This window comes from Saimiri boliviensis, chromosome 1, assembly GCF_048565385.1.
Source record: "Saimiri boliviensis isolate mSaiBol1 chromosome 1, mSaiBol1.pri, whole genome shotgun sequence".
In the NCBI taxonomy this organism is placed as follows: Eukaryota; Metazoa; Chordata; class Mammalia; order Primates; family Cebidae; genus Saimiri; species Saimiri boliviensis.
This window is the reverse complement of record NC_133449.1, coordinates 235,542,010-235,569,730: the sequence shown is the minus strand read 5'-3', so window position 1 is coordinate 235,569,730 and position 27,721 is coordinate 235,542,010. Positions and strand designations below refer to the sequence as shown.

Genomic DNA, 27,721 nt, shown 5'->3' with positions numbered 1-27,721 from the left:
CTTCCTTGGAGGCTCCAAGGCGTGGGAGCCCTCGGGGCGCAACTGGCCCTCCTGTGGCCCGGCAGGTCCGCGCCAGCCTCCGCGCCTCTAAGCTCCGGGCCAGGGGAGGGAAGCCGAGGTGACCGGCCGCCGCCCCGTAGCGGGGGGAGGCTGGCGGAGACAGCGCGGTCCCGGCAGCTTCAGGTTTCCTCCTGGAGCGGGTGTCTGGCGCGGCCTGCGGGCGGGCCTCGCCATGTGATGCGGCCGCCGCGAGCCGGGCAGGGAGGTGGGCAGGCAGGGATCCAGTGGCAGCGGGGAGGCGCGGGGGGAGCGGGGGCGGCACCCACTGCGGGCGCAGCAAGCCCGGCTCGGCGCGCGGCCGCGGCTCCACCCCCTAAGCTCTGGTTCTAGCCGTGCCGCCGTCAGGCGTTGGCACCGCCGGGGAGAGCCTTTTGGGCTCCGGGCCGCGGCTGGCTGGGGGCGCGTTCCGAGGCGTCCTCGGGCAGGGTGCGGGGGCAGCGCCTCGCGTGGAAGCCGCCGGGCCACCCCTCCAGGTAAATGCTCTTTGGGGCTCCATCGTCTGCGTTCCCTGCAGCTCTGGGCGGAAAAGTTTGTCCACCTGAGTTCGCATCCGCGGGGCCACTTTCTCCAGGGTCCCCAGGGACGCGGGGGTCCCCAGAGGTGACCAGGGCAGCGGCTGCAGGCGCTGAGGCGTGAGGACTGGGCTCCGCCTCCCGCTCCCTCGGGAGCTGCAACAAGTGGAGAGGGCTGCGCATCCGGTGCGGCGGCCGGCGGCAGCTGCGGAGCGCAGGGTTGCTCCGGCGCACTGAGAGCCGGGGGCTGGGCGGGTGAAAGCCCCGCCGGGGCTCTTCGGGAGCCAGGGGAAACACGGCACACCTGCGGTGGAGAAGGGAGAGCGTCGAGTTGGTGTCCGCCTTTCCCATCCATGCTTCTGCTCCTGGGCTGAGGGTGCCTGGCGGGACCAGGTCCGCAATGTGCAGACCGAGCGTGAGCTCAGGACACACGCACTACCACTTACTCGTGTGGAAGCATTTGCTGTGTTTTAAAAGGCATTTATAGTTACCTTGATTGGGAAAAGGGGTCAGAATTATGTGGGACTCCTTAACGCTTATTTTATGGATTTGTTTCCTCTTGAAGACCCGGGGTGTATGTGGTGGTGCCCAGTCTTCCTGTATTTAGGGTTTCCGAATGACAGGCCCATGTTTAGCCGAGAAGGTGCCCTTTGGGTAGAGGGCTGTATGGAAACTGGGTGCTCAGGCGGCCCTGGAAACTCAGCTTTGGTTTCCCAGAGAACAGTTAGATTTCTAAGAAAGAATCCGTCTCTAGAGGCCCACAGCGTTCCCGCATTGGCTGGCTGGGTGGGCCCAGGAACAGCGGCAACATCTGTGTTTGCGCAGCAGCTTCTCCTGCCTTGACCCCTGCCTGGGTCTCCACAAATCTCCGCACACCAGGAGTTATAGAGGTTCATCACGGACCACACCAGTTGGGCCAAACGCCAAAGAAAGTAAGAACTTTAATTTTCGTTTATAAAGAACTGATCATTTGGGGTTCCATGGGGCCCCTGGCATTCTGAAGCTTGTGTTCCTAGGCCCTGAAGCTGTCAGGGTCAGTGAAATCCTGTTTTCACTGCAAAAACAAATCAAGGACCTGCCCTTGTTAGGTTCTGTGGCATCTACTTTGCACATGACAATCCAAGCAGAGTGATAACTTCTGGGAAACCTGGGAGGGTATCTCTAGATCTGTCCTGGGCTTTTAGTTACACATTCTGAAAGCGCACGGGTATTTGCCTAATCTTGATTAATAGCCAAAGTAACCCCTTTGGAGTATTTGGAGGAAAAGAGAATACTGCAAAAGCCTTTGAGATTTTTAATACAACATAATCTTTCAATGTAATGTTCTGATGTGGACTTTATATGTGATTATTGTGCTGATTAATTTTGTTCAAGTAGGAATTTGGCTAGCATCAGGTCTTATATCTAATAGGGAAACTGAGGCACAGCTAGCTATTAAGTGTGTGAGTCAGATAAATGTCTTGGGTAATGGGAGAACGGAGAACAGAGAATCAGTGTTTGTGCTGCTTTGGACTTTTTTTTTTTTTTTTCTCCTTACCATAACCTGTTGGTTATGTAACAGGTGTGTCATTAGACTTTCCTCTGAAGTACCCATCTGTCCTTTAAGCAGTTTATAAACACTTAAAGGTAAAGAAGAAAATAGTAGTTAATAACTAAGGTTCTAGGAAATGTCTCAGAAGCCTCAGTTGGGTTTCATACCTTAAAAAAAAAAAATCATGTGAGTACTGCAGAAGAGTTTGGAATATTTTCTTATTGTGTTCTTATAAGAAACTATGCTTGTGGCTAAGACTTAAATTGGGCAGGAATTTCAGGTAAGCTGTGATACATTACATCCTTTAGTATGCCCCGTGAGAAAAGAATATGTGTTCTAAGTAGGTATTAAAACAAATTGCAGCATATACTATTACTTTTACATTAAACATTCTGTACATCATTATATTGGTACCAAAGCTCCAACAAGTCCTGCCAGTTTATGACCAAGGGCTGAATTCCAGGAAGAAAAGATTCTTGATACAAATGTTGGAAAAGCTTTACCAGTTGGGCACAGCTAGGATGGTGCTGAACAGAGCCTAAATTACCTAGGCTGACTATAATTTTATTATGCTTTTATTTACTAATCAGATATGACAGATCTGGTTTGTGTAATTGCATTTGTATTTATGTTGCTTTTAGTGAAGCAGAGTTGCTCTGGGTTCCCCCCAGCTCCTGCCCAGAACCTTAAATAAGATTTGTTATGAAGAGGTGGGGCAGCCTGGGCAACTCCTACTGAGGATGTAAAAACAGTGTTACATTCGAAGTGCACCAAATTCACAGAAATCAGCCATGCTAAAGTTGTGCTATAAATATGCCATGCTGTCAGGCTTGAGTCCAGATCTCTTAGGTAAAGCTGGGCTTTGAGATAATTTTCATGCTTAAGAAATGTAGACCAGGTCCTGTATCACAGAGCATGTTGCTCTGATTGGATGGCACTCTGTCATTTTGTCCCGTCTCTGGGACCCTTAGTTCTTTGGTTATTATCATGGTATTGGAAGTTCTCGAAAGCCCAAAGCAGTGTCACTCTACCGTTTTGCATTTTGACAATCTCTATTATGGGCCTTTCTTTCTATGAACATGTTCTTCATTTACATGCATTCAACTAATATTTATTGAAGGCTTATTATGTGCCAATCACTGCTCTTTGCTTTGATTCTCTGAGCTTTGGATTCCCTCTCAAAGGTAACACTTTTCTGGCTTTAGAGTTTTTAGGGTCTGTTGCATTTTCAGAATAGACTTTTGCACACTCCACATTAAGACATTTGGCTGGCAAGGGTGGCATGTGGCTCACACTCATAATCCCAGCTCTTTGGGAGGTTGAGGTAGGAGGATTGCTTGAGTCCAGGAGTTCAAGAGCAGCCTGGGCAATATGGTAAAACCCTGTCTCTACAAAAAAATACAAAAACTAGCCAGGCGTGGTGGTGCACGCCTATAGTCCCAGCTACTTGGAGGCTGAGGCGGGAGGATAGCTTGAGTTGGGGAAGTCGAGGCTGCCGTTAGCTGAGATGTCTGGGTGACACTCCAGTCTGGGTGACAAAGCAAGACCCTGTCTGTCTCAAAAAAAAAAAGAAAAATTAAAGACATTTGGCTGGCAAAGTAAGTCGTGTAACTGATTTTTTTAATGCAATAGTGGATCTTCTTAATTGACTTCCATTTTTCCCTTGAAATTTGATCTCAGCACAATTGTAATTTGCTTATTTGTAACATTATTGCTCCTGGACTTCTTCTCCTGGGTAACCAAGATAATGAGATTTGACATCATTTTTAATGAGGGAAAGCAAAAACGTATATAATTAAATACTGGGCATTTGTTCCAGTGATGTTGGTTTTGCGCACTTATATAAAAATGTATTTTAATTTTCAGATGTTTTTCCTCTTGTTTTAGTTTAATCTTTGCCTCAATTATAAATAACTTGAGGTTTGATTTCTATAGAAGGTTAACATACAGGTTAACATTCTATAGAAGGAACATTCTATAGAATGTTCCCCTAAAAGCAGACGAAAAGGTATCTATGAGTGAGGGCCCACAGGCAGAAATCTGCAGTGGTGCCTTCGCTGTCCATCGTAGCCTGTGCAGAAGAGATCCTTCCAAAACCAGCAGGTAAATAGCATTCTGCCTATTTCAAGTGGCAAGCTTTGCATGGCTGCTGTGCACATGATCATTGTGCCTTTTAAAAAATATACGCTTGAAATGTTAATCTGCTTCAAATATATGCATAGACATTCCCTTAATAGATGAAGTATATGTATATTGCACATATTAATGACATTTATTTATATGTTAGTTCTTCAATTAATTATCAAACACTAGTGATCATGCCCTTTGTGTTTAAGGCTTACCGCTTTTTTCCTATCATTTTATAATTCAAGAAATTATATTTCATAAACTCTCACAAAGTGGTTTAGAATGTGGACTTTGGAGCCAGACTGTCTGGGTTAGAGAGCTCCCAGCTTTGCCCTGGCTATATGACCTCTTCCTACCTCAGGTTTTTCTATTTGTAAAATGAGGATAATAATAGTAACCTGCTTCAATTGTGAGGGCTCCATGATTTAATTTACAGAGAACCCTCCTGCTGGTGCCTGACAGAGAGTAAGTGCCAGAAAATGTTGATGGTTATAGTTATAGCAAGTAGAAAATAACCATTTAAAAAGAATAAAAGGGGGAGCAGGTTTTTCAGCTTTCAGAAGGCAGTGAGATGTCAGTGTAATCCCAGGAGTAATTGCCCTGGGCTGGGAGTTAGAGGAAGGGATCGAGTCTTCTGGCTTTCTGGTTATGTGACCTTGGGTGAGTATTCCTTATGGAACCCTTTCTGGCCCCAATTTCCTCATCCAGTAAAATGGAAAGGATTAGCCTGGATAGTCTCTAAGAGCCACCCATTTTTTTTAACATTCTACTTGGTTGTCTACAAGCAGAATTTGAATGTGATGCATTTGTCAATTTGTTTACTTGTCTTGGTCAACACTGCTAGAAATGTACTGTCCACAAGATTAGCATTGCACCTGCAGTAGGCATTTGAATAGATGATGAGCTGTCACTCTTATTACCCTTATCTGTCCTTGACTACCGGTCGTCAGGTTGAAATAACTTGGAGTTAACTTCCTGGACTTAGTCCAAAGAGATTTCAGACATGCAAGTCCAGATCCCTTGTGTGGGTCACATGGCTGCCCTAGCCCTCTTCATCTGAAGGACTGCTCATGTAGAAGAGGGGTAGTATAGCTCAGGGAAGAGGAAAGACAAGTTGACTATTTAATTTCATGATAAAAATAATTTCTATCAGGCAAAGACATCTCATGAAGTACTTCTAAGGATGGTGAAGATCAAGAGGTTTCAATGGGCTGGATAAGTCCTCTGGGACTTATCTTTTTGTCTTTTCCCACTAAGACCTTGATTTATTGTCTGTACATTGTCACTGGTTCTTTGTCAACAGTGTTCCTCCTTTGCTTGCTTCACCAGCCTCCTGGTTTGCTGGATGAGCAGATGTTAGAGTTCTGAAAGGTAGGGCATGTTCAGTGATTAATGAGACTACTGACTATGGGCTCTTTACTTTGAGCCTCTAACCCAGAATTTCAAGCCCTGTTGTTCACTGGAACCACCTGGGTTCAGAATCGCTCAAGTGGGCGTGGCATCATTTTCTAAAGAGGTGATCTAATATACAGCTGGGTTTGATAGCTACTTTCCTAACCTTTAGGCGTTTCTGGCTTTTTACATTGCACAGTGCCTAGGGAAAGGGTAACACCTGCCGTTTTTCATGGTGTTCCTTTTATGCTGTTGATGGTGTGTCAACTGTCCCCTGCTGTTTCCCCCGTGTGAACTCTCAAGTTTTATTGGCTGGGACTAGTAACTGCCTATGGAACATGCTGTGTGTTTCTAATTTCTCTGACTTTTTCATAGTGGGCCCCTTGCCCAGCTTAAACCACTTTCTCTCTGTAACCTTCAACTAACTTAGTAGCAACTGTGCTGCTTTGCCTTCTGATCTCCTATTACCCTCTTGTTTTTTACTTGCCACCTGCCCCTGGGTTCATTGTGTGTTCCTGTATATAAGTCTCAACTTTACAACCTGACTGTAGCCCATTCATGACAGGGACCCTGATTTAGGCTACTTTGTAGGGTGCTCAAAGCAGAAAATACGTAGGTTGGTTGGCTATTTAGCATTTTGCTAACTGTCTTAAGTCCTTCTTGTTTACAGCATCACTGCAAGGAATAGTGGTGATGTTTTCCTGGGTGGAAAACACTGGGATGCAGTGGGAGCAGGACAAAGTTTGCTCGGGAAATAGACAGCTAGTCCTTCCCAGATGTAAATGGTAGACCTCATGGTCCTCTCTGAGGAAATGGTCTCATTCTGCAATGGGGAAGTGAATGAAATTCTTGATGAAAATCTGAGTCTTTGGATTGAAAGAAACCTAAAATTGTTTCTCTAGTCTCCAGAAGGTACACAATTCCCCTGCATGGCCTATCTTCAAATGGTTGACCAGTCTGTCCTTGAATACCTTCAGTGATGAGGACATCATGACCATAAAGATGATCCATCTATTTGAAAAGCTTAGGCTTTTAAAAACAATTCTCCCTTATCCTAAGTTTCTCATAGTTCTGTATGGAGGCCATTCTGAACAATTTCTCTTATATGACAGCCTCTAACATTTTTAAAAATTAATTATATGTCCTACCTTCAAGTCTTCTTTATTGATATTGGAAAATAAAAATCTGTTTCTTCAGCCTTTGTTAAGTGACATGATTTTGAAGCCTTTCATAAACCCGAATATTGAACATATTCCAATTTGCTATTTTCTTTTTAAAGTGTAGTTCTTGCAGGTGCTCTCTGACAGTGTAGAGCAGCAGTCCCCAACCTTTTTGGCACCGGGTAGTAGTATGGGAAAGAAAATTTTTCAATGGACTTGGGTAAGGGGAATGGTTATGATTCAAGTGCATTACGTTTATTGTACATTTTATAGAATGAAATAATTATACAGCTCACCATAATGTAGAATCAGTGGGAGCCCTGAGTTTGTTTTCCTGCAACTAGATGGTTCCATCTGGAGCTGATGGGAGACAGTGACAGATCATGAGGCATTAGAGTCTCATAAGAAGCCCACAACCTAGATCCCTTGCATGTATAGTTCACAATAGTGTTCACATTCCTATGAGAATCTAATGCCGCCACTGCTCTGACAGGAGGTGGAGCTCAGGAGGTAATGGGAGTGACGGAGAGCGGCTGTAAGTACACATGAAGCTTCGCTCCCTTGCCTATTGCTCACCTCCTGCTGTGTGACCTGGTTCCAAACAGGCCATGGACCTATACTGGTCTGTGGCCCCGGGGATTGGGGACCTCTGATGTAGAGCACAGTAGGAGTGTCCCCCTTTCTTCTAAGGAAGGAGTGAGACCTCATGGTTAAGATTAGCAGCTGGAGGTCAGAGAGACTTGGGGAGACTCATGGCCTGCTGCTTCTAGCTTGTCTTGGCCAAGTCACCTAAACCTTTAGCCCCAGTTTTTGTCTATTTCTCTCATAAGATTGTTATAAGGACTAAATAAGATAGTCTATATAAAGTGTTTAGCACAGAACCTAAGATAGAATAACTCCTCAATAAACAATAGCTTTAAGAGTTTTTTGTTTGTTTGTTTTTTAAGATGGAGTCTCGCTCCATCACCCAGGCTGGAGTGCAGGGGTGTGGTCTCAGCTCACTGCAACCTCCACCACCTGGGTTCAAGTGATTCTCCTACCTCAGCCTCCTGAATATCTGGGATTACAGATGTGTGCCACCATGCCTGGCGAATTTTTATATTTTTAGTAGAAACGAGTTTCACCATGTTGGCCAGGCTAGTCTCGAACTCCTGACCTTAGGTGATCTGTCCCCCTCAGCCTCCCAAAGAGCTGGGGTTACAGGTGCGAGCCACCGTGCCTGGCCTAAAAGTATTTCTTCACAGTGCTGTTGAGTTTCCATGTTCATACGAATTTCTAAATTAGTTTCTTTTTTTCATATATTGCTATGGAGCCATATCTCCTCAGTCATGGACTTGTGCAATTGGGTTTTTAGTCTTATGAACAGATCTTAATAATTATCTCTCTGGAATTTATTTTTCCTGTATTTGTCCACTTTTTTCTAGCCTTTTAGAGTGTTTATACATTTTTCATATTCACTACCCCTTTTAGTTTCAAGTTATTCACAGGTTTGACATACATGTATCTAATGCTTAAGGAAACAATGAAAGTGTTATTTACGCTGAAATCTAGGGGAGAGCAATTTGATGTGTCTATGCAAACTTCAGTTCAGGTTGATGTTTATCAATTTCAAGTAGAATTGTTCAACTAATTACTACTTATTTGTACCAGCATCTGATTCTTAATCCCCCATCTATAATGTCTATAATATCTCTTTGTCTACCAGTCTAGTAAATTATCACCGCATGATAAAATGGGGTTATTCCCAAGTGACTTATTCTTTGGGAGCACACACTGGCTTCAAAAAGCCACGCTTTTTCATCGAGGTCCTCATACACCACCCTTTTAATGATCTGCTCTAGAATCTTAATAAAGGATCCACATGAAATGCCTTATGTCTATAATTTGTAGAATCTGCCATTTTGAAAGTTGGAATGACATGTGCTCGTCTCCTGTATTGAATCCCCCTGTCATTGTCCACAGTTCCTGACGGATTATGATTAGGAAATCTCATCAGATTCTTTATTATCCTGTCATGTCCAGCAGCCTGGAACTGATTCAGGGCAGCTTGATGCTCTCTTTCAGTGAACTTTCCCACTTAGAGATGTCCTTTCTCTCTTCTTTAATTGAAAAATCATTCCCTTGTAAAAGGAGACAAAATACAAGTAGACATGGAGGAATTCTCATTTCTTTATCAGTCTTCTATACTCTCTCACCAGCCCCAAGCCAATCTATCCCTCTCTTGACATTCTGAAAATAAGTTGAAATAAAAATGTTAGTATCCTTAGATTTTTAGAAAACTTCAGGTTATTTGGGCCTTTAGAATGTCTGATAAAGTTCGAAAGAGCATGACCTCCTCATGTTTGTTCTTGCAAAGGACTAGGAAGAAGGGTAAAAAGAAAACCATTCTTGGGCCTGGCGTGGTGGCTAATGCCTATAATCCCAGCACTTGGGAGGCCAGGGTGGGTGGATCACCTGAGGTTGGGAGTTCGAGACCAGCATGTAGAAACCCTGTCTCTACTAAAAATCGAAAATTAGCCAGGTGTGGTGGTGCATGCCTGTAGTCCCAGCTACTAGGGAGGTTGAGGCAGGAGAATTGCGTGAACCCGGGCGGGGTTGGGTGAGTGGAGGTTGCAGTGAGCTGAGATCGTGTCATTGTACTCCAGCCTGGGCAACAGGAGAGAAACTCCATCTCAAAAAAATAAAATAAAAAGCATTCTTTTCATCATTTATGTATGAATGGAAAATAGCACATACCTAGGAATCAGGAGGCCTGGCTTTAGTCTTGAGCTCATTGAGAATAATCTCTTCATGTCTCCAAGAATCAGTATCTTTTCCAAATAGAAGGACTTTGGTTGTTTGTATGAAATGTGATTTCTTTAGGCAGTGATTTCACCGGCTATTTAGAAAGCTTGATGGAGATGGAATTTGGATGTGGTAGGGTGGTAGGGAAATTAAAGTCCATGTTTATCACTTTGTGGAATAACCTGTCTCCTTTTTTATTATCAGAAAGCCACATTTAGGTATAAGAATCAGCTCATCTAACTTAAGTGTTGTCTTTCATAGAGCTGTCAACTTTGCAACTTGTCAAAAAAGTTTTCAGAAATGGATTTCTGGAAGTTGCTTTTATAGCAGTTATCACAGCCCCTAGAAACATAGCAAGTTTTAGCTAGTCGTTCCTATTCTTGGAGATAAAGAACAATGTACAAAACCTATTGCCAATGCTTTAATGGTGTTTTAAATGATGGATTCTTAAGGGGGTGTGAAATAGAAGTATTTCTCTTAAGTTCTATGTTTCCTGACATATGTAACTGTTATATAAAATACATGTATATTGTTTCTTCTCCCATTTGATCACCAGAAATATTGATATCTTGCTCACTGACAATAAAACAGTATCAAGAACTCCTGGATATGTAGTTATAAAGGTTCCAACTTGGACAGAAATTTGTTTATTATGAGACAAAGATCTCATGTCCTTTGATTTTTAGTCTTCTTATAAAAATGTTTTAGCATTACATAAACAGGTGCTTAAGATTTCACCTATAGATAACTTAGGTTGTTATAATAAAAATGAACCCTCTAGGTTATCTTCTTCCTATCTGCAGAAAGTCCCAAATTAACTTCTCACTCGGCACGCTTGTCTCACAATGATAGGGTTGAGCTAGAGAAAATTCAAGTTTACCACGAACAGTTTAAAAAAACTGCATCTGAACATGAATGCTAACAGTGATTTGGATATTGGTTTATCAGTGGTTGTTTTTTGGCATTAAAAATAAAGAGTAAGTTTTTTTACCCCCCTTTCACATTTATGGTAGGAAGCTTTATCTTCATCAGCTGTGTGGCACCTTTGTGGACAGCAGCAGAAGAAATTAGTGGAAGTAGAGAGATGTTTGTCATTCAGTGAATTGAAAAACAGTCTTTTTAGTGTGAGTTGGAAGTGACTGTTGGTGGTTCATACCATTCATTATGGTAGGATAGTACAGTGTGGGCAAGAGGAAGGTTTTAAAAAGATTCTCAGTCTGAGTGTACCAAAGGTTGGACCAGAAATAGATTTGGGTTGAAGTCTTAGCATTGCCACTGATATACAGGGTGGGCCATGTCACCTTTCTGGGCTCTGGTGGCCTCATCTGAAACCCAAGGGGCTGACGTCAGACCATCTCCATGGCGTCTTCCATCTCTCAGGTTCTGTGTTTCTATGGAGGTAAGGATGGTGTCGTAAGCCCCCCTCACATCGTGCTTGGCTCCCGGAGTGCTTTCAGACACTTGACTGGCACCATCCAGATTGTTGAGGAAGTTGAGTCTGAAGATGGTACTTCAGTGTTGCATCTTTATGGGGAGAAATGATTGCAAATACTTTGAGATTACACTGTCATGGCAGCTCATGTTTATTGCTGTCAGAATACTTCATGAGCAGTGAGGTGGAATCAGCCAGTAATAATCGAGTAATTATTTTTAATTGAATTTTAGGATGAATGAAAATGGGTATTAATTTCATTTTAACATATTGAACTTAATGTACCTAATCCCATTGAGGCTGGGTGGAGAATATGCCCTGAAATGTATGGCATTTTTGATAAATGTAAGTTTTTAACTAAAATAAGAACTTTTATAATGGTTCATCTCCTGTCTCCCTTCCCCAATCCCTGCTCCCATCTTTCCCTACCTCTCTTTCTCTCGAGAAACGTAGGGATTTTCCTTCTGTTTAGTCTCACATTTTTTTTCCTCAAAAAGAGATAGCAAATCTCTAAAGCCTCTAGTATTTTATGTAGTTCTTGACTAGTGATATGAAAGAAAACACACTTGTGCTTATAAAAAACACTTATAATAATTTAAGGCATGTCATTCTTCCACTTCCCATAGAGCCTCAAGATAAAGATATTCTATTATATTGGTGATTTGGACAATGAATTTATTCTATTTGGGATTTTACTTGCTGAGTGTAGGGGCTGTAAGCCCTCTTATCATTTAGGAATTCTTTCCAAAGCTTTTTCACTCCAGGGAGTTTTGGGAGTGTTCTTTGATTTTCGAGCCTTGATTGAGTTGGGTTTAGCTAGTAATTGCTATAAGGCAGACATATGCTGCATGCTGGAGGTTCAGAGATAAGAGGCTTAGAGGTAGCTCTTGAGGAGCTCTCCAGGCTGACAAATTAGCTGCCATGAAAGCCAGTAAATACATTGTGATATAGAGATGTGGTGGGCCACGGTGCTCTCAGCAGCCTGAGTGAAGGCAATTTTCTGGGAGCCATGCCTGGTATAATAGAGATCAAAGTATTGTTTAGTTTTTCTTTATCCTCTTTCCTGTTATGATGTTCTAAATGTAATCTATATTGTAAATATGCAACTGCTCCAGTGATGTTATAGAAACAAGTGAATTTAAGAAATTGACTTTTTAATGAAAATCTGTGTAATTGGATGAATGAATATCTCTCAGATATTAGAATGCCACCACAAACTCTTGCACTTGCTTTAAAACATTATTTTTTTAACATACATGATTACTTGCTGCTAATAATTTTTTAAAAACCCTTTCAAAGTTGGGCTTATCAATAAATTAAACATTTACAGTAGCTATTTGGTGGGAGGAAAACTCAAATATTATCAAACAGAAAATACTATTCCTTTACATTCCAATTTGTTTTATTGCGGCAATATGCTTCTCATGACTTTTTACATCTTAAATTTGTATGGGAAAACCTAGTTATATGTGTGTGAATATATTTTTATAACTGTAGATATTTGAGAATTGAAACAATTTTATAGAATCCTGGAAATGTTTGATAAAGGTCTTGATGTTGTTCTTGATATGTCAACAGCCAATTGATTCTAATGTTTCAATTGTTGGAGGAGAGGCCTGTAGTCCAGGGCCAACTATCCTACAACTCTGAGTTACATTGAACGCCACAGCTTAAGCCAAAACTAAACTAGGGAAGGTAAATTATAGTGCATTATATGGCCTTTGTGACATTAAAGAATACTGTTGTGAATACAGTGAATACATAGCGGTTTTTATTTATTTTGGGGCACAGGGTGATTTGAACTGATTGGTACTCAAAATTTTAAAAAGTATAAAATCCTTCTGTGCCACAGTTGAATATCACTGAACTTATGGAGCATTTAAAATTGCACAGTGTCTAGAAAATGCTAATCGGATGAATCACCACCTCGTGTGTTGTTTTGACAGGAAGTGTATCACGTCTCAATAATTTCCTTCACATTTTTTCCTGCCAGGTGCCTGTTTTCTTCTTCTTGTTAACTTTTTCCTATAGAATTCCAAATATGTGGTTGATTTCCCCACTGATATACTTTCACAGTTCTTCTTCCTCTTTTCCCTTCTTTAGAGTAGCCTGTGCTTGTAGCTAGTGTTTCTATGCAAATCTAAGGCTTCTTATAGAGAAGAAAGAATGAGCAGCTGTTTTGGAGGCTGATGTCCAGCTGAATGCCTTTTTCTGGTAAGCAGATCTTCATGGTCCTAGCACATAGGATTTTACAAAGTAGGTTTTCAGATGTACCATGTCTAAGGCCAAACTTAGATGAAGTGTTGTTCATGCAATCATCTCTGGAGAGATTAGACAGGATTTTCATTTTCTATTACATATATATATATTTAATCTTTTTTATAATGAGCATGAGCTATCTTTAGATAAAACAAATTAGAAATTACCTTTTTCTAAATTGAAAAATTACACAGATTTGTGCAAAGAGGCATTTATAATTAGCTCAGTAACTTGTGCAGCTGTTGAGAAGATTCACATGCTTGTTTTTGGTTATTTGGGTCAGTATATTTTTGGCTAGTAAAAAAATGTGTGTATGTGTACATATATATGCACACCATAACTATACATTTATATATATTTTACCACTTCTATACATTTTATATTTTATTGATTTTTATCAGTTTACTTTGTTATAGTTTGCTTTATATTTTTGTGGGTGGCTTAAATCTAGTGAATTAATGGCTACTTTCATTCTTTGATGGGATAAGTTTTTAATTTATATCTCTTCTATCTCTTTGTTGAACGTAGAATTATTGCAGTTTAAGTACAAGTACATAATAGATAATTTCTTTCTTTTTTTTTTTTTTTTGAGACGGAGTTTCGCTCTTGTTACCCAGGCTGGAGTGCAATGGCGCGATCTCGGCTCACTGCAACCTCCGCCTCCTGGGTTCAGGCAATTCTCCTGCCTCAGCCTCCTGAGTAGCTGGCATTACAGGCACGTGCCACCATGCCCAGCTAATGTTTTTGTATTTTTAGTAGAGACGGGGTTTCACCATGTTGACCAGGATGGTCTCGATCTCTTGACCTCCCAAAGTGCTGGGATTACAGGCTTGAGCCACCGAGCCCAGCATAGATAATTTCTAATAATGAAAAATAAGTGGTTTCTTCTACCAGACGTCTTTTTTTGCTTGTAACGTAGAACTACATAGCATAGATAGTGAGCCTTACATCACTAGACATTTAAAGGCATGTAACTATAGTGCATCCCATGTAACACTGAAGTCTACAAATAGACTTTAAGATGACATGTTTTTAGGGGTTGACATTTATGCAATTAGTGGCAGTCCTGCTACTCATATCAGTGGTGTGGTTTTTCACATTTGTGGTTTTTCATTTTCTTATTTAGAGATAGCGAATTGTATAAAAATAAATACTATATATTGGTAAATCAATCGATGGCCTTATAAATGTCAATACTATAAGGAGTGTTGCTTTTTATATTATATTCTTAACACAGATGAATGTCTAAACCAGAATATGGTTAAAATGAGATGCACATACAGGAAACATTCTCAGGTCTGGGACATTAGTGCTATCATGTTGTGACCACTGGAATAAAGAAGAGTGTGGAAGGCACAGCCTGGGGCGGACTCTTCTGATCTGGGCTCCTGCACTTTGTCTCAATTCTCTTCCTTAGATTCTTCTCTGCCTTCCTCTTGAAAGGATCAGGCAGGTACCTGACATAAACCCATAAGTGCTAATCCAGTCCTCAGTTTCCTTATCTGTCACTTTCTGTGATTCTATAAGCAAAATATGAATAGTTGCATGTACAATGTGAAAAGCCCCTAAGAAAGTTAAACAGCCTTATTAAGTATCTTTCGTGCTTCTTACATTTAACTACCAGTTTGGCAGAGATATATTTGTAGTGCCAAAGGAAATTTCAGCTAGTGGATGGTAAATGATAATATATTCTGTTTAAGCCAAAGCCAAACTTTCTTCTGTATTACTAATGTTAATAACATTTTTTTAATTAAAAGAAAAAGAAGAAATTATTATCTCTACAAGTCAGCCAGCTAAGGATTTATTATACAGTTGTTCTTACTTAAGAGTCTCAGAATTAAACTTGAGGGGGGTTTAAATCTCGTTTAATCAATGAGTGTTTTGCATTTGCAGTTTCCTCATCTGTGAAAAGGGAGTAATGCCAGCCCTTTACATAAAACTGGATAGTTTGCTGATGAAATCAAGTTACAGAACTTAACTTTGGAAACACTTTAAAAAGTTTAAATGATATTTAAATATAAAACTAAAAACAATAGCTCCATTTACAGAGAGTTGTTTATGACATAGATTTACTATTGCTGTAAATATATGTGTGGAAAAGCAGGGAGTGTAATCAGCTGGTACTGTGCCAGTTCCTAAGTCTCTTTGTTAATTTCTCACTTCTGCATTTAGTAACATGTAAGAAAAATGTGGAGCCAATTCAAATTAGGGGAAAAAAGTCTCAAAGAGGCTGTTGTGTAGAAGGAGGGACTAATGAGCAGCCACGTTCTGGTAGGAATCCCTGTTTCTGTACTAATGGTCACAAAGACACTGTTCTTATATTCTTCCATTGTTTAGCTAGAGCATAAGGCCACTTGAGAAAAAGCATTGTTTAACCACAAATCCCCTTTTCAGGAAAAATAAGTTACCACCAAAGAGATTTGTGTAAACACATCTGTCATATATTGGTGGGAATATATGCATTTAAATGGTTTGAAAATGCTTGCCCTCCTCTTCCATAAGGAAAGACAGTTTCAGGGTCCTCAAGTATTAGTCTCTTCTAATCCTTCAAACCTGGCAGCTGAAAGACACTTTTCTTTTAGATTGGTGGGCATAATGAAAAAATAATGGCAGGGGAAAAGTTTTTTTTTTTCTTACTTCATCTGGATTTGGAGTCATGTTCAATTATAACAATAACACACTTTAAAAAAGTTAGTTGCTTCCCCATATCAGAAATGTTCAGGCCCTAAGTACACTGACTATCTTGGAGTCTTAAGTTTTTGTTGCCTCCTTGAGAAAGATGTGGCTCTTTAACACATTTTTAAAAAATATCCCATCTGAATCTTGTCTTCTGGGGGTGCATGATATTCCTACTACAGAAGACAGGGATCTCTCATAATTAGCATGGCCTCTGAACATAGTTGTGCAGTTGTGTAAATGAAACTTACAAGGTTTAGTCAACCATCTAAGTAGTCCCTGCAACATTTGAGGGCTGTGTTATAGGGGGTATCCGATGACATTTTCATCAGCTATAGAAAGACCACTTTGTGTAATTCGGAGTTTGGAGTTCTGGAGTTTGATATTAATAATGAAGAGGATGATGGGCATTTATTGATTACTGTTCCTTGTTAGGCACTGTGCTTGGAGCCTCATGCCTGCTACCTTCAATTCCTGCAACAGTGTTACCGTTCCAGGGAACTAAGAAGCTGAGAGGTTTTGCAACCTGCTGCAGGATTTGTAGCCTGTTTATTGATCCCAAGTTTGTGGGTCCCTTGCTTTCACCACTTTCCCATGTGGCCTCTGTAGAAGGCTTGGAGGGGGAATCCTGCTTGTCCACCTATGAAAAAGACCAGAAAAGGTTATGTTCCATTCAACTGATCCAAAACTTTTCCTGCCTCTGCATTTGCAGATTTGTCTTTGTAGTGAAACTAAATGCTTTAATTGCTTATACTTGTCACCATCTATGTTAGATATCTGTCTGTGTTTGGGGATCTGATTTGCATAGTTTGTCATCCTAAATATTTCCAGGAAAAAAACAGGATTTTTTTTTTTTTTTTAACTTTTCCCCCTAGAGTTAACTGGCTCTTTGTTTTGTCAGTTATGATTTCTCCAAGTCCATAGCTGTTTTTTAGAGGAAAAGCTTCAGACTAGACACAATACTCTTGACCCAGAATTCTGACCTCTCAATACCTGTGCTCCGTTCCCAGCGTGCTTAATGCATTCCAGGAATCTGTTTGCATTTTAAATGCATTGCATTTTGAACTGAGGGTGACTTCTCATTTGGTCACTCCCAAGGTTTACCCTGATTTTTTTGATGTTGTTGTTCCACTCTCTACCACACTTCACTTGTTCTTTATCAGCCTTGATTCTGTCTTCTTGGTTCTTTTCAGTTTCTAGTGGCATCTCAAGGACAGTGGGCACACTCCTCTGCTCCCACTCCCAGGGTACAGACAGGAAGGGATGTATTATCTGCAAAGAATTTAAAACACTTTAAAGAATGATTTTAGTTAGTTGGTTTTTACTATCATCATGCTCTAGTATTTCTTCATGTGGCTGCCCCCTGAAAAAAAAATCTGTTGGTTTAAGTTCTAAACAATTGTTGCAGTCACTGTTACATTTTAATATCTATGTACACTTCAAACTTGCACATTTTAATGACTTGTCCTTTAATGTATGTTGTATTTGACATGAAATTTATGTTCGTGACAGCTCCCAGTTATATAGTTGGGTCACACATGCTACATATTTGCTCTGAGTAAATTCACAGAGGTTTGGTTGGCATAGTTCAAATTCACATCATGAACATGAGTTTGATTACTATAGTATTATTTAACAGTACATTTAAATGGTAAGTTTGAAATAAGCAATTTGGCAACACAGTGATGTTAAAGACCAAAAACAAAGCTTAGATTACTTTAAACCTGTCATTCTGTGTGACCACTTGGAGTTTTTGTGTTTAAAATGCAAAGCAGTGAAACAGTGAGAGCTGTGAGTTTAGTTTCATAAGTGAACATTTTATACTTCAAATAATTTATTGAATTTGAATATCTTTTAAACTGAAATTCAATTTTTAAAATTGTTTTAAAAGTAAAAAGAAATGAAGAAAAAATGTTACATGACTAGTACAATTTAGTGGTTGCCTTCATTGCATTTTTGGAAGACATTTAAGAGTTTTATTTACATTTGCTTTTTATTTATTATTATTGGCATAATTATATATAGTATGTAGCCCAGTAAAGTAAAAATTTCAGCTGGGTGCAGTGGCTCATGCCTGTAATCCTAGCACTCTGGGAGGGCACGGTGGGCGATTGCTTGAACATAGGAGTTTGAGACCAGCCTGGGCAATAAGGGTGAAAAAACCTATCTTTACAAAAAACACAAAAATTAACCCAGCGTGGTGGTGTGCACCTGTAGTCCCAGCTGCTCAGGAGGCTGAAATGTGAGGATCGCTTGAGCCCAGGAGGTAAAGGCTGCAGTGAGCTGAGATTGTGCCAGTGTGCTCCAGCCTGGGCAAAAGGGTGAGACCCTGTCTCAAAAAAGAAAAAAAAAAATCACTGCATTCCTTTTCTGGTCACTATTACCATGTATTTTATTTTGAGATTATTCACTGGACATACTTTCGCCATCTAGAGGAGGGGAATATTAAATGACCTGACTATTTAGGCATCAGATACACTAGGTGTGCTACTGCCAGGACCACTCAGTATGTAGCTCTTGTGTCTCCTGTCACGTATGATCTGCCCAGTTAGTGAGAATCTATCTTATAGAGAAGTATTTAGACTGTCAGTCTCCACGTTAATTTTTGTGGTATTCTTCTTCGCCTATATCCACCTATGGTTCAGATTTTACTGTTTCTCTGGGTTACTGTGATGATTTCCTGACTATAATCTGTGTTTCCAGGCTCTCATCTACCTGTTTGCTTCTCCCCTTTTCTCCCTGCCTGCTTTTCTGCCTTTGCATTTACTTTTCCTTAGCTTACCATTTCATTTTCTCTTCACTCTCTCCTCCCTGTACAAACCTGGCTAACTTCTGTTCCTCAGGACTTCTGGAGCCAGAGCCAGATGTCACCTGTTGCCTGTTCCATGAGCTCTACAGGAGCTCACGCTGGTCTGGCAACAGAGCGAGAGCGAGACTTCTTCTCAAAAACAAAACAAAAAAACCCCATCAAATTATTGTTTTTTTTTTTTTTTTTTTTTTTTTTTTTAGAGATAGGGTCTCACTATGTTGCCCAGGCCGGTCTCACTCTCCTGAGCTCAAGCAATCCTTCCACCTCTGCCTCTCATCATGGGTACCATCAGCCCACTTCCATGATGGCATTTACTGCACCCTGTTGTCATCACTGGTGTAGGTGTTATCTTGTCTCTCCACCCACTAGAGTACAGGCTCCCAGCACATAGCTCAGTGTCTTGTGCAGACAGGGTTCTATCAATAAATGCTGCATGAATGCACAGACTGACAGCCACAGATTCCAGCCATCTGAGTTCTGGTGTGTGCTGAAAGGTTCTGTGATCCAAGACCTTTTTTTCCAGCTTAGGTATAGCAGTGGGTCCCAAATTTAGCTAGTCATTAGAACCACCTGGACAGGTCTTTGAATTAAAAAATCCCTGGGCACTGAGACCACTTGAATTAGAATCTCTGGCAAGTGGGAGCTTAGAATCTCTATTAAACTCCTCTGATACAGATTAGTTTTTGCTTAGGAAGGTGTTTTAAATGGAAATCACGGTCAATTATTGCTGTTGCTTTCCTTCTATCTATTAGTTTGCTCCTTTATACAAGAAAGATATTTTAGTAGTCTTGCAGAGTTTCTTCTGTGTAAGAAAATAAAATTTGTATATCTTTTTACAGTTTTCAGAGGGCTCCTATTAACATCTCATTTAATCCTCAACAATTCTGGGAGGTAGGAAGGTAGGTCAGATTGTATCATTTTGAAGACGTGGAAATTGGAGTTCAGAGAATTTAAGCAACTTGCTTAGGGTCATTAAAAACATCAAATTACTGGCCAGGAGTGGTGGCTCATGGCTATAATCCCAGCACTTTGGGAGGCCAAAGTGGACAGATCATGAGGTCAAGAGATCAGACCATCCCTGCCAACATGGTGAAACCCTATCTCTACTAAAAATACAAAAATTAGCTGGCTGTGGTGGTGTGCACCTGCAGTCCCAGCTACTCGGGAGGCTGAGGGAGGAGAATGACTTGAACATGGGAGGCAGAGGTTGCAATGAGCCAAGATCGCGCTACGGCACTCTGGCCTGGCGACAGAGCAAGACTTTGTCTCAAAAACAAAACAAAACAAAAAAACCCCATCAAATTATTAAGTTTTTTTTTAGAGATAGGGTCTCACTATGTTGCCCAGGCTGGTCTCACTCTCCTGAGCTCAAGCAGTCCTTCCACCTCTGCCTCTCTGGTAGCTGGGACTACAGATGTGTACTATATCTGGCTTCTCAGGGTCATATTTTAAAAAAGTATTTACATAACTAGGGTTCCCAATCACTGTTGTTTTTCAAAATTCAGATAGAATTTCTTCTCAGATTGTTTCCTAAAAATAGTCAAAATGAATATGCAAATTCTGAGAAAATACCATACTCTGAGAATTTAGAGAAGTAAGAAATTACTCACTATGAATTTCCGTCTCATCATGGCTAATTTTAATTTTGATTAAAAGTTAAGTGGGATTATATCTTGATATGTCTGACCCTTCCTCAGTAAACATGATAATGAACTAGAGAAAATGAAGTATTATGAGCTACATGGGATATGCTATTATTACTAACAAAATTAATGCAGAGGTTAAGAAAGAGCCATTTGAACAAAAGTTTTAAATTCTTGTAATAGCTTTAACTCTTTTATTCTCCATTTTCCCCTAGAGGTCTTGTGCATTTCTATTTTCCCACTTTTTTTTTTTTTTTTTTTTTTTTCTGAGAAGAACTTGGAGAGTTTCAGCCATGTCTTTAAATTCTTGTGATTTTGATTAATTTTCCCTCCTTTCCTTTCCCTCTCCTCCCCTTCCTCTTGGTTTGGATGTCCATATCTGTGGTCACTGAGTAACTACATAAATGTCTACTTGAAATCTACATCCTTGATATGATTCTGGTACCATACTTAAGCAGTGGGTGAGGGGAATCTGTTAATGACATGATTTGGCACAAAGGCTGACATCTCAGACCCAGCATCTGAAACTGCACCCCACTTCCCTACTGTACCAGAAATTGTTCCTCCTCCTGCCTTCCCTACCCTGGATGTTGGCATTCTCCTCTAGGCCAGATACCGAAAAGTCTGTTTTTACATCTCCTTCTTCTTTATTCTGTGGTATTATTTTACCTGTTGCACAGGGCTTAATTCTGTCACATCCTCTCTGTACTGCATTGCTGCGGATCAGACCCTGATTGTATTGTATCTGGATTGCCAGTATTCTCCTTGACTTCAATTTGACCTCCTGAAAATCCATTGTCTTCCCTGGCACCAGAATGATCCATCTGAAAAAAGAATTAGCTGTTTCCTCCTTGGGTAGGATCTTCATTACCTACCTGTTTCACACACAAAAAAGTTCAAGGTTCCCCAGCTACCATTCAAGACTTTCTAGGATTTCAGCTGACTTTGCAGCCTATCCTTTGGTGCTCCCTCACTCTGTCTTTCCGTGCTCCATGTCTCCAAGCTCATGCTCCTGTCTGAGAGCTCACCGTACATATCCTGTGGGTCCTTGGCTTTCTGCCTTTGCTCTGTTATCTCCTCTGCCCCAAACACCTTTCATCTTGCTTCTGACCCTTTGGACCAGTATAACCACTCTCCTTCCCCTGGCTGACACCTGTTCTTTAAGATGTCTTTAAAAGTGTCTGCTCTTTAGGAACCTTTCTTTCCTACTCTCCTGGGTTAACTAGAATTTGGTTTAGGTTACTTTAAAGAGATTTAAACAGAGGCTTAAATAAGACAAGACTGTGTCTCTTACGTAAAAGTCTAAGCAGTCCACCTACTCTCCTGGAGAGAAGAGTGGCTTATCCATGAGGCTGTCCAGGGACCATGTTCCTTCTATTTTCCTGCCCCACCATCACTAGGACATTATGCTTGTTGGTGTTGTGGCTGCTGGCTCACCACCACTGATCTGTGTCTTGACAGTAAGAACAGAGAAAGATATTGTGGTGAGCATACCCCTTCCTTTGAAGAGCCCAACTCAGACATTGAGCATGACTAATCTAAATATCCAAAATCTGAAATGCTCTGCAATCTGAAACTTTTTGAGGACTAACATAATGCCACAAGTGGAAGATTCCACACCTGACCTCATGTGATGAGTTGCAGTCAAATTTTTATTTTATGTATAAAGTTATTAAAAATATTGTACACAATTACCCTTAGGCTGTCCATATAAGGTATATGTGAAATGTAACTTTTGTATTTAGACTTAGGTCTTATCCCCAAGATATCTCATTATGTATATAGAAATATTTCAAAAATCTGAAAAAATTCAAAATCTGAACCGCTCACTTCTGGTCTCAAGCATTTTGGATAAGGAATACTCAGTCTGTATTAGTCTCATTAGCCAAAACGTCACATACTCACACATAACTACAGGGAAGACTGAATGATACAGTCTTTAGCTCAGCACTGTCCAATACTAATATCATATGAGCCACATATATAATTAAAATTTTCCAGTAGCCATATTAAAAAGTCAAAAGTTGGCTAAATATATATAGATATAGATATATATATAGATATATATAGATACGTAAAATTAGTGGGGTGTGGTGGTGTGAGCCTGTAATCCCAGCTATTAAGGAGGCTGAGGCAGAATCGCATGAACCTGGGAGGCAGAGATTGCAGTGAGCTGAGATCATGCCATTGAACTCAAGCCCCGGTGACAGTGCAACACTCTCTCAAAAAAAAAAAAAAAAAAAAAAGTCAAAAGTAGTAGGTGAAATTAACCCACTATATCTAAAATGTTGTCATCTCAACATGTAGGTCTACCCACATTTCAAGAGCTCAGTAGTCACATGTGGCTAGTGGCTACCATATTGGACACAACAGCTTTAGTTGGTTAGCCATGCACTCCACTAAAATTGTGGGAACCTACCATAATGAAGGGGAGAATGGATACTGAGGGTCAACCAGCAGTCTCTGACATATCTTCTCTTACCTACTCTTGGCTCCTACTTGTCCCAATTTGATCCTACTGCCTGATGTTGTAATGGACATGTGCATGTAGTGATCTGTTTTAGTTTGGATTGCGCATCTTAAGGGCAAAGATGGTGTCATTCTTTTCTTGAGATATTTGCCTATTATTTGATACATTGATACATTTTAGTTGAGCGAATGAATGAAGTAATTGAGTGAACTTTTATAAAGTTGCTCAACTATTTTTGTTAGGCAAATGTTTTGACTCTTATGCATCAAAAGTTGTAATATTCTAAGAATAAAGGCAAGTAGATAAAAAAGAAAAAAAGTTGTAATATTGTTCTTAGAAGGGATGGATTTACTCTTGATTCTATTTGGTAAACTTGTTATTAACTTACATTCAGAGATGGTTTTGGTTGACATTCACATTCGAAGATAATGTCAGGTTTCTGTTTCCAGAAATAATGTTTCAGAAAACCAAATGCCCAATGTCTGGAAAATCTATGTTTTCCATGAAACATTGAATCTTGCCTCTGTGGAGGGTGTTTCTGTACTATGAAATAACAAGATCGAGTTGTTTATGTGGAACCCTTATACTGACAGTTCCTGTTCTGTCCTTTGAGAAATATGCCATTTCTAGGAAATATTATAAATCTATTAATATCAGAAGACAGAGGCAGAGGATAATATTTGATGTGCAAAACAGTATTACCAGAAGTCAACAAGTCAGCAAAACTTATCAATGATTCCTGGAATTAAATGAATCATGAATGTGGATTCTCATTAAATGAAATGGAGGGCTGAATGTTCCCTAAACAAGTTAAATTCTAGAAGTTACAGGCTGTTCCTGTCTCTGACATGCCTGCCTTGCATCACTGCGGTCAGGTGGCTGCAGGAATGCCTTTCCTAGGCTGGCCCCTGAGATATCACGGCCCTTCTCTCTCAAGAATGAAGAGTAGTAAGGTGAGGGCTGAGAGGAAGGATAAATGGACAGGACTGCACCTCTTCCACCTCTTCCTCCTCCTCTCCTCTTCATTAACAGCTTCCCACACCACTCAGCCTGTCTCTCATTTTCCCTGCAAACAGAAACTTTTCTTCTCCTTTCCATGAATGGTTCTTGGGGTGAGTTTTCTAGGTTGGCTAGCCTCCAGGGAGTAATCTCACTTCAATCAGGCAGTGCCATCTTTCAGGAAAATAAGATTTATAGCAGTCACTGCTATCACCACAATAATGGTATTATAATGTGGGCATGTGCCAGGTTCTTGCTAAGGTTGTTATGTGTTACTCATTTATCCTTAAAACTGTCTTATGAAATAGGCATTATTATGTATGATCCCCATTGTATAGATAAAGACAGACTAAGTGGCCTGCCTAGGATCATAAACTGCGTTGCTAAACAGATTGATGTGCATGTCTGAATCTAAATCTTGGGTTTTTAAACATTAGATGGTCCTGCCTCCTAAATATCCCTCATGTGGCTTTTGATGTATTTATTTGTGGTAGAGGGTGAGTGGGAAAGAGCAGGGGAGGGAAAAGGGGACAGGAACTCAGGAAAGATCACCTGATCCAGAATAGAGGAGCCCAGAAGGGTTTGTATGAAGCTTTTTGGGAAAAGGATGCCCTGTTGGTAGAAAAAGGAGGAGCCAGAAACATCAGACTCATTGGTATCTGAGTATTGGAAATACTTTCACTGTGGCCCTTTTTAAGATGAAGGAGCTGTAGCCATAGGTGTTTCAACTGTCTTGTTCTATCCATCAGGTAATGGGAGCTCAGAGGCATGAGATTACTTGCCCAAGAGCCTGCTCCTAGTGAGTAAAGTGAATTCTCTGCACTTGAATCTGTTCTTTGGTTCCACAATTTTGTTTAGTTACATTGTTATAACTAATACGTTTGTTATATTTAGTGTGACCTTTTAGACCTTTGTAACCGACCCCTGTTTGTTATTTCTGTTGTATGTTGCTACTTGTTACCAGTGGAAAAGAGTCTAAAAAATAACAGAAGGGAGTGTGTGCTTGCTTCAGGAGGAATAGCAGGGTAATAGAAAAACTGGGACAGAAATCTGTTCCTCTGCTGCCCAAGAAGCCAGAGGAAAGATGGGCTGGCACAGTGGGTGGTGGCAGGGACAAGAGGCTGGTGGGTGAGCCCTTGGTCCCTCTGCAATAAAGTGGGGACAGACCACTAAGGGGAGATCCTCAGAGTCCCTCTCCCCATGCTGTGGCAACCTGTACCCAGGTCCTTTTTCTCACCCATGTTGGGTGTCCTGGTTTCCATAGCTCTGTGTGTGGGGGGAGAGGGAGAAGTGTAATCCAACTGCCAGGGATGTGTCAGGAGAAAGTACGTTCTTGGAATTCTAAACAGGAATTCTGATTCTCCTAGGAAACATGGCTGAACATGATGCTTAGGACAGTACTCATGGGTCAAGACATGAGTTGACGTGGCTTTTGTAAGCTGGTGTGTACAGTTGTTTTGGAGCTGCAAATAATTCACTTATAGTCGTTAGGCATTGGGATCTGGCCCATTCATCACCTGGGAGATCTCTTCTAATGATGGAAATTACCTGTATACATAGGCTTATTCCTTCTTCTTCTTTTTTATTTTTGAGATGGTGTCTCACTCTGTCACCCAGGCTGTTGCCCAGGTGGGAGTATAGTGGTGCAATCTTGGCTTACTGCAAACTCTGCCTCCCAGATTCAAGTGATCCTCCCACCTCAGCCTCCTGAGTAGCTGGGACCACAGACATGCGCCACCATGCCTGGCTCATTTTTTGTATTTTTGTAGAGACAGGGTTTTGTCATGTTGCCAGGCTGGTCTTGAGCTCTTGGACTCAAGTTATCTGCCCTCCTCTGCCTCCCAAAGTTATTAATACATAGGCTTCTGATGTATCCAAAGAAAAAGCTTGTGTAAACGTGTCTGGACAACTAGTGCTTGGAGGAATCAGTAGAAATTCTGAGAGACCACAGTACTTTGAAAAGATGAATGCTACAATTTGTTCTTAGACATAGGAGAATTAGAATGAGGGCTTGAACTGGATAAGATTTCATGAGAACTCAGCCCTGACCTGTTTACTTATGTGGGGTTTTAACAGTCACAGAGTTTGGTTGAGCCTAAGAAGAAGGGAATGGAGAATGCTCTTGGTGCTGTGGTGCAGGTCATGAGCTCTGAAGTGAGATAGACTCGGCCTTCATTTCCAGCTCGACTGTGTTTTAGCTGGTGACATTGAACCCCAGTCTGTTTTCTCATTCATAAAGTGGGAATAGTAACATTTTATGGATTGTTGTGCAGCATAATTTATGTTGAAGCAATTCCAGATTTTCCAGATAGCAGTAATGGAGGGAAATTCATTGCATTAGAAGAAGATCTTGTTTTGAAACCAAACATGTTTTACTTAGATTGATTTTTTAGGGGAAGCTGGTAGAGATTGTGGGGAATGTCAGTATCTCGCCCAAGCTATTCTCATTGCTTTTATTCTGTGAAGTGCTAGCATATAGGGCCTGGTGTATAGAAAACCTGCAGTCAGGACTAGGCGTGGTGACTCACACCTGTAATCCCAGCACTTTTGGAGGCTGAGGCGGGCGGATCACGAGGTCAGGAGTTTGAGACCAGCCTGACTAACATGATGAAACCCCATGTCTACTAAAAATACAAAAATGAGCCAGGTGTGGCAGTGTGAACCTGTAATCCCAGGTACTCAGGAGGCTGAGGCAGGAGAATCGCTTGACCTCGGAAGGGGGAGGTTGCGGTCATTGCGCCATTGCACTCCAGCCCTAGCGACAGAGTGAGACTCTGACTCAAAAAGAAAAAAATAAAAGAAAACCTGCAGTCAATGACAACTTGTTGTTATTTCAAGTGAACACAATTGAGATCACCCAGTGTATATACTGAAAATCTTTTATTTTTTACTTTTTATGTTACTAATGTTTTTATGTTATTAAATATCCTTCAAAAATGATCATATTCAGTGACTATATATACAAATCTCTCTGATTGTATTATTATCATTGTGGGACTTCTAGGTTATTTCCAACATTTTTCTTACAACTTGTGAAGTGCATCTTTGTCTGAATTTATGGCTCAACTCCTGCAGGGAGAGAGGCAATTCTGTTTGAACTATGGTTGTCAATGGCAAGTCTGAGCCAGAATCTGTTGCCACAACCATCCCGGGCCCAGCTACCATGCTCTGTTGTTTGTCATCGGCCTGTTTATTTCTCATGCCTCTGAGACCTGTAAAGTTACCCTACTCATTTTGGTTCTTTTGGTCTTCAAGTACAGAGTGAGTGCTTGTTAAACGTTTGTGGAGATAAACTGAGGATAAAAGTTTTGGGATTGCAAAGAGGTTTGAGAACTGCCAGTCCATGTTCTCCTCTGTTGTATTAACTATTTTTTAAGTGCTAGGGAATGGGGATATAAAAGACAATATGATCTTTTCCCTCAAGAGGCTTATTATCTAGTTGAGAAGGTCACACTAACAGAAAGTAAATAATCAGAGAAGTTAGTCAAGTCATATAACAGCAACTCAAAGTCTGGTTAAGGGTTTAGAACCAGGAGAGAATTCTTATTGCTAGTCTCATCAGAGAGGGCTTCATGGAGGAAGTGAAGTGAGACAGGTTTTAGGGTTTACCTATTCATAGAGTTAGAGGGTCTGTGGGCTTTTGGGCAGGAGCACCAGCATGAGCGAAGGAGCAGGAGTGGGAATGAGTGTGGGGCCTGAGAGGGCACAGTTTGCACATTAGGGGGAGCAGAAGGAAATAGCATTAGCGGCTAGGCAGGGTGGGGCCACATTCAGGAGGGCTGGAAGCCAAACAGTTGAGAGGCATAATGAGAAATAAAGAGTCTTTGTAGGTTTATGAGTGACAAGAGGAAAGTGGTTGAACTGGAA

The 27,721-nt window shown here is 40.8% G+C and overlaps 1 protein-coding gene across 5 annotated transcripts in view; it reads left to right on the top strand.

Moving 5' to 3' along the window:
• Window positions 1-403: 403 nt before the first annotated feature.
• The window catches only part of ARHGEF28 (Rho guanine nucleotide exchange factor 28), a 316,904-nt gene continuing 289,586 nt past the window's right edge, over window positions 404-27,721 (top strand). For 3 of the 5 annotated variants that reach the window (XM_074384818.1, XM_010336521.3, XM_074384823.1), the window contains exon 1: window positions 404-533. The gene's annotated coding sequence lies outside the window, so the exon portion shown is untranslated. Of the gene's footprint in view, window positions 534-831; window positions 1,505-27,721 lie in introns of those variants that run through there. The other 2 variants (XM_074384833.1, XM_074384828.1) reach the window with 2 other exon arrangements.